This window comes from Agelaius phoeniceus, chromosome 20 (genome assembly GCF_051311805.1).
Source record: "Agelaius phoeniceus isolate bAgePho1 chromosome 20, bAgePho1.hap1, whole genome shotgun sequence".
NCBI classification, from domain to species: domain Eukaryota; kingdom Metazoa; phylum Chordata; class Aves; order Passeriformes; family Icteridae; genus Agelaius; species Agelaius phoeniceus.
This window is the reverse complement of record NC_135284.1, coordinates 6832880-6845358: the sequence shown is the minus strand read 5'-3', so window position 1 is coordinate 6845358 and position 12479 is coordinate 6832880.

The window sequence follows — 12479 nt, the reverse complement described above, 5'->3', positions numbered from 1 at the left end:
CTAGCCTCCTTAATTCCTGGAGTTGTTGATTCCAATTATCAGCAGCCAAGTAGCAAAAGGTTTTTTATCCCAAAAGATTTCTTACTTTTGGATACAATAAAAGTCAATTTATTCGATGATTACTAGGACATGGGCAGTTAATAGGTTGAGTCTGTTCTCTCTCCCCTCAGATACTTCAGAGTGGATCCATTAACACATTTACAGAGTAGACTTAAACAATAATAGTGCTGCTCCTTCTCTGGGGGTACCCAAACCAACCCACTTTTTGTACAGGGCTCTGGGATGTTTTTTACTTTTACAGCTCCAGAGGAATTTACATAATTGGTTATGAATAATTTGTAACTTGTCTAAGAGTCTCCATGTAGCTATCTGATTTACTACAGCTTCCCACTCCAGAAGCAGCAGAAGATTTTAATACAGTTTTTAATTGCAAGATCATAATTTAAGCATATCAGTGCTGCATAATGCAGATGGGATGTGAGACCAACTCCTCTCTACAGCCTCTACATACCTGAGATCCAGCTCCAGGAAGGCCTGGGAGTGCTGCAGGGCAGGCAGCAAACTCTGCCCTAAGTGCAGTACCTCTCTTCCCTCCTTTATGTGTTGGACTCCAAATTATCTGCTTTTTGCAGGAAGGAATGAAAAAAAACCCTGGTGCTTCAGGTGTTAACCTCCTGCTGGGGGTGTTTGTGTTCAGGTGATCCCTCTGTGCACCTTTGGTCACTCCTTGAGCCTGAGCACAAGAGCAATAATGCATCCTCCCCTGGGCTGAGGCTGCTGGAATGCAGGCAGGTAAGGAACACTCCAGGGATGGATGGATACTCCAGGGATGGATGGACACTCTGTGCAAGTAAAGAACACTCCAGGGATGGATGGACAGTCTGTGCAGGTAAGGAACACTTCAGGGATGGATGGACACTCCAGGGATGGATGGACACTGTGTGCAGGCAGGGAACACTCCAGGGGTGGATGGACATTCCAGGGATGGATGGACGGACACTCCAGGGGTGGATGGACACTCTAGGACCAGGTTTGTAGGGAAATACAAATTACCTACATCAGGGCTGGGGTGCTGGAGGAATTGACAATGCAGTACCAAAGACTCAGGGTTTGGACAGAAATCTGCATTTGAACTGCTCCTAAACACCCTCTTTCAGGAATCTGCCCCTGTCATGCAGGCAGGGATAGATAAAATAATCTGATTTTTCATAGGTCCAGCTAAGTCTCTTGCCTTATAGAAATCAGAGATCAAGGCCAGCAGCTGAGGCAGCCTGAAAAGAGTGCAATGGACTGGGAGAGCCCCTGCACACAGGGTGTGTGCCATGGCCTCAGTGCTCCTCCCCACCAGGGCTTCACCCTGGGCCAGGTGTCCTCTGCTCTGTGCCCCACGTGTGCTCTGGTGTCTCAGGGATGAGATTCCCGTGGCAGAGCTTGACCAGGATCTGGGAATTCTCCTTTTCCCAGGCACCTCATCCCACAGGAACCAGCTTTCTGCCAAAACCTGCATCCAGTTTGGAAGAAATCAGCCATCAGATCCAGAGTCACTGAGCACCACAGGCTGACTGCTCTGGCTCTGCTTCCTGAGAAAATGGCATCAGAAAAAAGATTCCACATTTTCACTCAGCTGGAAGGGAGTCTAAAGCACAAGACTGCTACAAACTTTCTCTCATTTTTTCCCTATACGATTTTTTGCTTCAGCAAATGGAATTTAGGACTGGGTCACTGAATCAAATTGCTTGCTCCCACAGGAAGCCTCTTCATGTAGCCCATTTAATTATTAATATTTCTGCCCCCCAGTTCCACAAAATCACAGGAACATTCCTATATTTGTTTAACTTGAGGCAACTGCTAATATTCAGCTGCCTCCAAGTGGCATTTCCAAAGACAGAGGCCATGCTGGTGTGCCTTACAAAACACTGGTTTAATAAAAGATGTTGTATCTCCTTCTCCAAATTTCACCATGCAAAGGGTAAATAATTGCTTAAACTCAGTGTTTAGTCAAGAGAGCATAAGCTTCATTGAGGCAAGTCCCCAGTGAGACTTTAGGATATGCCTAAATGCTTTCTCTGATTTGGGGACTGAACAACTAATTGGCCTTTGTTATGATAGGGCCTTTACTGGATTTTTCTCCTTCAGCTACACTTTCTTTTAAAAAAATTAATCCCATCAAACTACTGAAAGAACCACCTCACTTCCTTCAAGTTTCTTCCCAACATGTAGAAAAAAGATGGTTTATTGTCCTCAAACCAAGCCCCTTCCAGCCTGTCAAAACCTTTCTGTAAGGCAGCAGCGAGCTGAATAATACATTTCACATTAAATTACACAACTGTGTCATCGGGCTAACATTAAAGGTAAGTCATTAATAAAAAGAGAAAATAAAGTGGTCCTTAATTATACAAGACATTAAAAGGCTGAGTGTTTTGCTTCTGCAGCACCCTCACTTTGTGAGAATAAACGTTTTAAGAGCAGTGTGAACTTTCCTGGGTGGAAATCCCTGCACTGCTAATGCAGCTCCTGCTGCAGCTGTGTCCTCGTGCCCCTCCTGGCTCCTCAGGGCCAGGCCTGTGCACAGAGACAGTTTCTAAAACCCCAGCCCCCTCACACATGGGGTTCTGCTTTTGTTTTGTTATTGATGGGGGACATGTTCAAAAGACTCAGGTGAAAGCACTTAATAGCTAAACCCCATTGATTTTCTGTAAAAATAGCACATCTTGGTGCTTCTGACAAACATCTCCACACACTCTGGAACCTGGAGCCTGACAGGATAAAGCCAAAGGAGCACAGAGGGAATCCAGGCATGGAAAGCTCAGTGTTAGGGCCAGGTAATGAGGATGGAGAGGAAGGGAGAGAGAGGAACTTGAATGAGGATGGAGAACAAGGGGGAGAGGGGCACTTGCAGGCTCACAGCCCCTTGTGCATCAGCACAGGATCAGGGACACGCTGTCCCCTCCTGCTGCCCAGGTGAACCCACCTGGCAGTCCCCACAGCCCTTCTTCAGTCTCCAAACCCCCGTGGGGACAGGCTGCCTTCTGCACATCTCCATGCATGACACCTGCACCCTGTTCTGATACCTGTTCTGTACCCTGCAAGGGACATCAGAAACTCCTCGGAGCCATAACTCCTCCAGGAACACCACAGCTTTAAACCTTTTGGGGACTGCCATAATTTTTTTTTTTTTTTTGCCTGCAGAACACCTTTTCCCAGCAGAACAATCCTCTCTGCATTCCCTCCTGGCTCCTCCTTTCCCCTCCAGCTTCCAGAAATGCAAAGCTCCTGTGCTGAGACCCTGCTGCCCCTCAGGGACTGAGCCAGCCTTGTCCTGGGGCACAGGACTGACAGAAAAACCACCCTGGGAATGCCTGGGGGTGCCCTCCAAGCCTGAGCTGGGATAGAGCTCCCAGGCAGGACCCCCAGCAGCCCTGCACAGCTCCCATGGGATGCCCAGAGCCCCCACCTGGCATCTGTGCAGGGATAACACAGGGAGGGTGCCACAGCAAAGGCTTGGGAAAAGAAGGGTTAAGGACAGGCAGGAATACCCGTGCCTTGTGCTCAGGATAACCCTCCCCTGCCCACAGAGCTCGGCTGGGTGCAGGAACTCTGCATTAACCTGCTTTTGAGGACTCCAGTCAGGTAGGCTGCGGATCCTTCCCCGGGGGCGGGTGGAGCCCGACTCCTCCAACAAAAACAAATTGCAAGGAAAATTTCCAAGGAAACATGAAAGGTTGTGAAAAGTGCTGGTTTGGGTGGAAAAATTTTGTCCTATTTTTCCTGAAAAACCAAATACCTAAAAACAAAAGTATTTTTGGCCAAACCCCTGAGTTTTTCAGTATTTGAATTTCTGAACCATGAAAGAAGCACTTTTCTTGGGAACGGCAGATCAAAAAAATCCCCCTAAAATTAATTTCCTTTTAGTTTGCATTTAAATTGTCTGCTTTATTATGGCATTCATTCGAGCTTTTTTTATTTTTTTTTCAAGAAACAAACTCTTCAGCATTGCACTTACACTGAGATTCTGAAGATCTCTGTGTTGTGGATACAGCCTTTCATCAAGGAGACTAAAATTTTCCACAAAGTTTCAATGCTGGGGAGCCATTTAAGGCTTTGACTCACGTAGCCAAATTGGCCAGGAATTAGTTTGTAAAGAAAACATCAGGGATTTAACCATATGCACATCCCAAATCACGCCTCTACAATCTAATCTAGTGGGTTTCTTTCTGTAAATGCCAGTAGAATATTTGGTACATATTAAAGGATGCTAATAAAATTTATAAGATCAAATGAGATTCCTGCCACGGACACAGATCAGAAAATAAAAAAAATAAAAAGTGAAAATAAAAAGTGTGTGCCCCTCCTTTGCACCTTCCAGCAGCACAGTACAACGAGGTGTATGGGGTGTATTGAAATGAGTTTGAAAACTGGAGGGGTGTCTGAGTGATTTCCTTGTTTGGTGGCACCTTCCCTCTGGTGCCTGCTAAATCATCCTTGCCAAACATTATTTACCCCTGGAGCTAACGAAAATGCTTTGAAGAGCAAGTCTCAGCATACCAAGTGTTAAATATTTCACATGTGCAGGGGTAGCCTTCACATTAAAAGATGTCTCCTTTACCTTGGAGTAATTAACACATTTGAACTATTCTGAGGTTAAAGGGGAAAAAAAAAAGTATAAAACCAAAACAAAATGGAAAAAACCCTCAACACCAGGTAAAGACCAGACACCTGAAGTTCACCATGCAGTGCTAAGCCAGGAGATCATGGGATGGGTTTGCTGGGTGCCCCTCACTGGAAGAACCCAAAGTCTGTCTGGGCTTCCCTTTATTGCAGAGAAGCTTTGCTGAACTCTGGAAATGGCCACTCTGAGGTAAAGAAAACAAACAAACAAACAAACAAACCTTAAAACCAGCCAGAGAGGGGAGGTGGGACTGGCTACCACGGGATACAACAGAGCAACAGCTCCATCAATTCTTTTCCAGTGGCACTCCAGGAGAAACAGCTCATGCCAAACCATCTCCCATGCTCACTCCTGCCTGGCTCTGCCAGCAGCACACTTTGTGCTCCTCAGGAGCCTTCAGGCCTGAGAAAGGAGCACATTTTTTAGAGAGTCCCCAGCTAAAACACCAACAGTGTGTTCTGGCTCCATTTCAGATCAACTTCCTTTCCACCAGCCTTGGAAGCAGTAAGCTGTGATTCATGTGCAGACACTGCTGTATTTCCATTATTATTAAACACTTATTCCTGCCTGTCCGTGGGGTGGTACAGGAATTACTGCAATTACAGATCCCCAAAACATCCACACAATTCTGCAAGAGCCTTTCCTAGGGCTGCTTGGGACAGCAGAGGGCTGGGGATGGTGGGAATTACCCAGAAAAGCAGACAGAGCCTTGGGACAATTTTGCACCAGTGCAGCATTTTCCATCATGGCCAAGATGGAAATCAGGAAACCAAATAAACCATGGAGGCCTTGTCCATCCAGCCTTGGGACAGGGCTCCCAGCAGGGGGATGAGGATCTCCTGGAGTTTCCTGAGTGGCTCTGGAGCCCACAGTGATGGGCAGAGCACTTCTGGAGCCTTGGGATGAGCAGCTGATCATGGAGCAGCACCATTGCCTGTGTTGGTGCCAGGTCCTTCCCAGAGCTGTGCCCTGCAGGATTCTTGGAAGCTGCTGCATGGAGTGGGGCTGGCACTGGGGCTCTGCCATTTCATCAGCCAAGTGGCTCTGACTCTGTGTCCCAGATAGGTCATCATGAGGAGGAACATAAAAACCCCAGTGGGGTGTTTACAGGAGATGGGCCTTTAACACAAGGACCTCAAATCCCTTTTCAGGTGTTCATTGCACCACAAATTCCACACATGTGGAGATGATCACAAATATCCAGATCAGCACAGCACTGTAAACACATCTCTGTTCTCACTGTATAGACAGGATCTAAGATGTCATGGACAGGTTAAATGTTCTGGTGTGATTCCCAGGGATAATAAGGGTAGGCTGAAAGTAGATCCTCAAAATGGAAAGGTTAAACCAGGATGGCTTCTCCAAAAAGCTTTCCAGAAAATCCAGCTGGAAATACCACAATGAAAGCTACAATGTGCTGAAAATAAAAACACACCTGATGCCAGGCCTGAAGGTCACCCTTTTTAAATCCTGAAAAGCCAATGACAGACTCCAGTACAAAACCAGGAATGTGGAGTGCCTTGGTGAAAGCCAGCACCTCCAAACCTCAGCAGGGCCACGGTCTCGCTTTCTTTCAGTTCCCACACCAGAAAAGTATCCTACAACTTCAAAAGCAGAATGAAATTCAGTTGCCCAAACTCCCCCTGCTCTCTCATCTATCCCTGCACTCAAATCCCACACATGGATCCAGGGTCAGCCTCAGCACAGGGAGATGGAACTTCACCCTCCAAATCCTTCATGGTGCTTCTTCCAGCAAGTCTGTCCAAGAGCTGAGATAAGGAATTATTTCCCTGAGCTCCCAATTCAGTGTCACCATGCCTGAGCAAGCTGCTCAACTCAACAATTCTTGTTTCAGAGTTATAGAGGCCAAGCCTAGCTAATCTTTCTTTAGAATTCATTCCCCAAATCCCTGAATAACTTTGGTTGCCCCGCGCTGCCCCTTCCGCACACTCCGACGTGCGCCGCGCTCCCCGCAACGAGGGAACTAAACCCTCACACAATGGCCTACGTGTTTTATTTCACATTCCCCACTGATTAATGCTGAATGCTTCCACACAGAATATCCACATGCATTACACTTAATGCTGCAATATCTGTGTCTATCTATATATATACATATATACTGCAATAACCTTGCTGCTTTACTTTACAGCTGCCAATTTGTGCAGATGGCCGCAGAGTATTAGTCACCCCAACATTCCCCTCCTCCTCCTCCTCCTCCTCCTCCCAACAGCCTTGTTCTCAGTCAGCATTTCACATGGCATTTCCTTTCAAGGTATCCATGGCTATTTTTGGCCCCAGAGTTCCTGGTATATTAAATGCAATGAGCCACATCCTCGCTGGTGTAAATGTGCACAGCCCTAATTCGGTCAGTGGAGCTGGGCCAATTCACAGCAGTGGAAACAGTCCCATAAATCTGTTATCAGACCAATACATTAGGGCAGCTTATTCAAACTACTTCTGCTCTGCTTGTGTTTGTTTACAGATAACCCACAGCAGGTAAGGCTGATGGTCCTGCACCACAACAGGGACTGACTGGGGATAAGGACAGACACCCAGACAGGTCAGTCAAGCACTGCTCTGGTATTACTGAAAAACCTCCTCTCTCTGGTCTCTTCTTCAACAGCAATTTGTTTCAAGCCCCAGAATGGGTGAAGACCATTTTAATGTACAAGGGAAACAAAAGTGTAGCTAAAAGTGAACCCTGCCACACCTCCCCATCCTGAACTGTTTCCTGGTTGCGACATCCTCTGTTTTCCATCCAAAAGCCAATTTTTTACCAGTCTCTAGGCTGGCCTTTCAGAGCAGCCTGTTTTGTACAGAGTCTTCCCAAACTCTTGGTAATCCAGCTCAGCAGCAGCTCCATGTACCATGCCTACAGCCTGGAGACACTGGAGAGGAGCAGGGCACAAGGGAAAAACCCCAACCCATTAGACTCTTGCCTGAGTTCCTTAATGCTTTGAGGTGAATGATTTAGGCTGTAAGAAAAAGCCTCCTGACAACAAGATCTATTAGTGTATGGAATAATCTTCCAAGGGAAGTGATGGAAACATTGCTCCTTGGCACACAGCTAGTGTTTGTCCAGACTAGTTTTTAAATATACAATCCTGAATTGGCACAGGAAAAGTCTAGTCGAGGTAGTTGCTCTTATCTATCTCCATATTCCAGGATAAATCAGGTCATCTCCTTTGTTCTAGTCTAAAAATTGAGGAATGCACTTAAAACAATTCATGCAGTTTTAATCAGCTATGATCTCCCTTTTATGATCCACATGGGTTGTATCTTATTAAATTAGATATATCTAGCTGTTTCTTTTTAATCATCAAGTTTTTCTAATGTAAGGCAGCAGCACTGTCTAGCACAGCTGGCACAACCAGGGCTGTGAACACCTTTGGGTCTCTCCCTGGCTATGCCCCAGGCTCCCAGGCAAGTAAATAAACCTCTACTTAAAAATCAAATCAAATCACTCCCTAATTTGTTTTTTGTCACTCAGAGAGCCTGGGACTGACTTTGAAAGGTCGTGAGTGTTCATGGCTCTGGATAAAGCTGAGGGGAGCTGGGGTAAATTTCTGAAAAAGAAGGGCTCAAAGGCGTGGAGATAGCACAGCATTTTTGTGGTATAAAAACATGGTAAAAAGACCCATGCTGCAGGCTGGATAAAGACTGAGAAGCACTGCATCCTGAGAGTGGGGATTTCAGCCACAGTGTTATTTTGAAAGATTAAATAATATTTATAATGTTCAAAGCTGGGAAGGAAGGTGAGTCCTGCAGAGAGTTTTGCTTTGAGAAAGATTGGCAGCTGCCCCTCCTAAAGAAAAAAAAAAAAAAGATAAAAAAAAGAAAAAAAAAGATAAAAAGGAACACGTGTTATTAGCACATTCCTATCTACTGGAATGTGAGGTCTTCCTCCCAGTGCTCCCAGTCCAGCACCCCTCCCTCCCCCAGCAAAGGGGTCACACACAGGGTGTCAGAGATGAGCAGCTTGTGCATCATCCAGCTGGATGGGACACAGAGCAGCACTGGAAAATGGCAAATTCCTGGGTTTGTGTGTGATCCCAGGTGTGACACCAGAGCTCACAGCCCCCATGGATTCCCAGGGGCTCGTGGCTGTGGTTCCCTTTTGATTCCCTTTGCTTTGGACAGGACCCATCCTGAACAAAGCCCCTCAAGGGATGGATTTGCAGCCACCATCCTCCAGTGCAAAGAAACCTCAATGTCACACATCAACAACTTTAAGCACCTCCCTCAACAGTTAAAACTTCAGGTAGGAGCTTCTATGAGATTCTGCCTATTTTTTATAATATTTAAATCATTGCTTGAATTCGCTGGGAAGAACTTTTTTAGTAGCACAAAATTGTTTGAGAAACAATAAATATCCATTGGGATAAATGTAAAAAATGATAAATAAGATCCAGAGCAGCCACTCCAGCAAACATAAATTTAGCCATACTTTCTTTCCAAGGTCTCTATATCAGATCTTATCTCCTGTAGGAGACTGGTTTTCTTTCTCTCAACTCCCAAACACTCATCTGTTGTTTTGAAAATGAAAAGCCTGACAGCAGAACAGGACGTCTTAGAAGAACATGTCTGATATGAGAAAGTCACAGTAGCTCTGGTATTGCTTAAGATTCCAACCACTGTTCCTTGGTTCAGAGTCTGCACCATTACTCAGTGTCAAATTTGGTCGAATTGTGATTAAAGAGTGTGCAATGGGTCAGAATACAGGCAAGATGCAATGGATTTAATAGAGGGCACGGTCATATTTGGGGGCACTGAATGGTTTCTTGAGCAGGAATGCAGAATTTAAAATGGTACACGTTTCCTTGAGTAGTTATTTTGTAATTTTGGTAGGGGGTTGTGAGCTTATTCTAAATATGACGACAAGGGGAATTCATGAAACATAACAAAGCAGATGAAAGTATTTTAGCTGTTATCACCTGTACTCTGTAGCTGCTTTTTGTGCAAAATAACTGAATTCCTAACTTGATAGTCAAAGGGACCAATGTACTACTCCCCACAGGGAGGAGATGCTCTCTCCCTGGTGTCTGCAAGCACAGTCTGCTCTTATTTTTGTGTCTGGAGCACCACTGCATGTAGTGGAGGAGTTCTAGCCCTAAAGGTACACATATGGATCTTCGAGTTCTCTGGAAAGCCAAAGCTATTGGGGGCTTCCTGCACTCCTTGTTATCACTCTGCAGCATCTGGCTCGTGGTCAGCTGTTTCATGTTACTGACTTCTACATTTGTTTCTGAAGAAATTAGCACAGCTTCCTTCAAATGCTACATTCTGCAGTGGTTTTGGTTTTGATTGGAACATCTCATTATTCATCTTGAAATCAAAGTCATTTATGGAAGCTGCAGAATTTTAATGTTCCTCAGACTCAAAAGCATTTGTTTAACCACCACCAGACAAGGAGATGAATAAGAGAGACTGTCTGCTCTTGATTTAGCAGGACCAGATTTTTAGAAGAGCTCACCAACCAGTGTCTGTCTTCAACACACTTGAAACTCCTTTGGACAGCCTGGGTATTTATTGGTGCTTAAATGAGAATGACTCTCGTGAAAACCATGCCCTTGGTGAACTGGACAGTTAATCCACACTATATATTTCTATATTTCCATCTGAAGGAGGGGATTTATTCATAACTTCAACCTGCAATTTAAAAGCAGCTTTTGAGTCTCATTATTTCTGCACTGGTTTTATTGTTCACCCAGAAGGCCCATCTGCACCACTGCTGAGCTGTGAGCTGTGTTCAGGAATTGCTGCCTCCTACAAAATGATATGCAGGATAAAAACAAAGAGACAGGATCTTCTTAGGTAACTTTTGTTTAAGCCCTACACAGAGAACAGAATAGATTAAAGCAGTGGGAAAAGAAGAGATCAAGTCTTGTGATGTGGCATAGGGTGCTCCTTCCAGCCAACCGCACTTCATTTCTCTCCCCTGGTGCTTCCAAGTGGTTTTCTAGGATACCCCTGAGCAGAACTCATTGTAATAACTGGAGGAAATAAATTAATGGAGAATTACCGCAAGGTTCATCTAAGAGAAGTTTTGATAAACAACACTTCCAGGCTGAGATATTCAGCACAGCCTGAGGAATGTGGACTTTCCCACTCCCGTCAAAGCCAGCGGTGCCTCTGAGCCAAGCTGGGAAGTGGCTGCCACAACCACCAAAAGCAATCCTACATTTCAGGTGCACTCAGAGATCAAGAAGTGCCCTTGGACTGAAAAGTTCTGACAAGGCAAGAGGTGAAAGGAAAAGCATCTGACCCACCCAGCTGGCAGCAGTGCCAGGCTCAGGCTCAGGCAGCAGACTCTGAGGCGAGTTGCAACCTCTGCACTCCCAGTCTCTGTTGAGAAAATTGTGCAATCTTCAGATGGAGGAGACAGAAAAAGGCACAACAGGGGAATCACAGCCCAAATGCCACCATAGATACAGAGAGATGGCCCATGCATGTGCAAACCAGAACAAAAAGCTTATAAAAATCTGGGCAAATTAAATATCATCATATTGCTTCTGTCTGGACTCTCCCCAGGCAGAGTCCCCTCTTGGCAAAGGGATAGCTCATCCCTGAGCATTACATTATTTAAGTCTTTTCCACACCAAGATTTAGGTAGACTTTAATTGGTGCTGCTCTTTATGCTGGCTGTATGGACAAAACCTTTCCCACTTGAAATTATTTTGAAACCACCACTGACACCTCTGCAGCCACAGGTACACCTGGTACTTCTGTATTTTAAAAAGGCAACACACACACCCCTGGCACTCTGAACCCAGCTTCTTCCTCATTTGTACCCATAGGATGCTGGAGAAGTCATCATGATTGCACGGGATAAACGAAGGTTGACGTTGGCCTGTTTAAATTAGGATTTTTTTTTAAACCTGTATATTCTTCCCATTGCTAAATCTTTTACAGAGGCTACTAAGGCAGAGAGCTGCTGAGCTAATCCTCTTTGACTCCCTGCCATCCTGGCAGGTACAGCAAAGCCTAAGGTAAAGTGGAGCATCAAAAGGAAAATTAATGTCTTCTAACAGCAATTAGAGGAAATTATTTAGATATAAATCTTGTTTTATATCTTCTCATACTTGTTTTTCAATCTTTCCCCTTTGATTTTTTTTTCCTTTCAGGCTTTTCAGAAAGAAACATTTAAAATCCATCCTGTAAACCAGTGGCATAATTAGCTGCATGTTACACCTGGTATTTTACTCTTCTACAGAGTAATTCCTTTGAGCTTTCTTTTTTACTAAGCCCCGAGGTCTCCTGAAACTGAATCTACTTGTTCTCTCATCTGCTGGCTGACAGGAACCAAAACCCGGGCAGGAACCGTAGGGTGCCCTCCTGCCACCCCTTCTGCAACTCCCAGCCATGGCAGAGGGTGACCAGGGGTGCCAGGTGTGCCCAGGCCTCCCAGGGCAGGTAAATTCACCTCCTGGTTGCCAGCACTTGGCCTGTGCCACGGAGCAAAGCATGTAACCTAATTGTGCTCTGATAACATCAAACAAAGTCTCTCTGATCCAGCTCCTGGCACGAAGCCACCTTATCTGGGGTCTGATCTGACAAGGCTGCCGATTGATCAAATCATTATCTGCTGCTGTAGGTGTATCACCTAACACCAGCCAAATTCCTCCAGTTGCTGCTTCCCTTTCCAGGGAGGATACAGGGCTGGAGCTGGCACCTTCCCCGTGGAGCTGGGCTGAGCTCACCCAGGGCAGGCCCTGCTTTCTGCTTCCCCAAAAGGGCTGCTGTGCCCACAGTGCTATCACAGAAAATATGCAAACAGAAGAGAGAAAAACAGTTATCTCTTCTCAGC